Raw genomic sequence first — 2,048 nt, 5'->3', positions numbered from 1 at the left:
TAGCCTTAGTAATGACAGTTACTGCAGTACTGAGAACCACTTTGACTGGGGAGATTTCAACAACAAACACCATGCTATGTATAACAGTAAACTGCAACTCTGTTATCACATACTGCCTTTGGCCAAGTTTGTTTATGACTCTGAAAGCTGCAGAAGATTAGACACCATAGAAAATATATGTTACAGCCAACTGAACAGGAAACAAAATGCTTCTCATTTAGCTCCATATTTTCAAAACAAGTTGTCTTTTCAAAAATAAGAAAGCAGCCTCCTTAGATCTGACAAAGCAATATTCTTCCTGTCCCTTGTCCCCACTAAGTACCTGGCTGACATTATTATGAATCATATAATTACAAGAAGGAATGTTGAAACACATCATCGACCACCTCACTGTGCTCAGCATTCAGCAAGTGTCAATGAATGTGCCAGTTCCACATGTTTGCTTCATCTGTACTTCTATGTCAGGCATCATTCTGTCAGACTGCCACCCTGCTGCCATCTGTCACAAGGCAACAACATGTAGTGGAATACTGGTGGGAAGGTTCAACCTCTTCTGCCATACCACCAAAATCTGCCTCTGATGTTGTGGGGAAACATGATTAAACAGAAGGCATTACTTCTAGAGCAGCCCTCATAAAATATATAAGATAGTTAGTGTGTATAAAATAACAAAACTTCTTTAACTTTTTAATGTTAATTATTAATATATCTTTAAAAAACGAAAACAACAAACCCATAAAACTAGAGGAATATGTATCCTTGTTTTTGTGAAACTAGTGCATCAGTCTGGTTTGGTCGCAGTGGCTCCAGTTCTCAAATAGCTCTCTCAGATTAATCGCAGATTTTTGGTGAAATTTTACTCTTCCAGGAAAATAGTTGTCAATCACCAGAAAGCGATGATATGAGCAAGGCATGGCTGCAAAGCAATTTACATTGACAGAAAATGGAGTTGCAAACGAACCCAAAAATCGATGATCTTTTTTTGCAGTTTTAAAATTCCTTTATCAAAATGAAAAGCATGGCTGTGTATTTTTCTCTGTTCAGAGGACTGTCTCTAGCCAACATATCAAAATCCATAAACGTATCTGCCAGTACTGTGAGCTGGCACTGCCCTGTTCTCCCATGCGACTGATAGCACTCCCATGTTCAGTTTGTGCTGAGGACCTAGGCTGCTGCCATGATGGCATGGGGCAGGGGGAGGCCACAGTGCAAGCTGTGCTGGGCTGCATACAGCCTGTGGGCCATGGGTTGGACACAGCTGGAAAAATGCAAAGTCTCCACTACAAGTTGGGGAGCCAATTATGCAACATTCAAACCAGAAACCAGCATCGAATATCAATTTGTGTTACACCTGGTTGATTTTACAATGCTCTGATTTATTCAATGCTTTGTACTTTATCAAACAAGCTGTCAGCAGTGCACTGCAAGTACAAGAGAAAGGTGGTTTGTAGCTGTTTATCTTATTATGAACTGTTTGTTGCTGTTTCTATGCCACTGCCAGGCAAGGCCATTCACATATCAAGCATCATGCTGGGCTCTCCAAGAGCACAATTTTCAGTTCTCTAGTTTCTTCTAAAAACTTCATTTTCCTCATTATTGACTTAAGATGTGCTGATGGGTGAGAAACAGGAAGTGAAAGCAATGCAAATCTGAAGCGAAGCTGCCTGTGTCAATAGCCAGTGTTGCAGGTGAAACTAATCAAGAAAAACAAGCAAGTGGCAAACTGTGTTCAGAGAATGAAGTAGTATGGATGGCTCTGGTGCCCTTTTGTGCTTTATTACTTGCAACAGTAACAAGAGGTCATGCTTTGTCAGTGTATCTTCCTCTTGGCAGATGTAAAATTCACTTTTCTCCCAACAGGTAAATCACCTTGGTGGCTTGTTTCAGTGTGTTGTATTCATCAAGCCAAAGTGAAAGGATGACCTGCCACACCAAATCCCACACCAGGTCACTCACATCCTGGCCAAGCCTTGTGATCACTGAGAAAACGAATTTCTCTGCTTTTAAATTAACTCTGTGTTGTTTTGCTGTCAGGTACTGCGCCAAGC

Source organism: Excalfactoria chinensis, chromosome 3 (assembly GCF_039878825.1).
Source record: "Excalfactoria chinensis isolate bCotChi1 chromosome 3, bCotChi1.hap2, whole genome shotgun sequence".
In the NCBI taxonomy this organism is placed as follows: Eukaryota; Metazoa; Chordata; class Aves; order Galliformes; family Phasianidae; genus Excalfactoria; species Excalfactoria chinensis.
Note: the sequence above shows the minus strand (reverse complement) of the source record.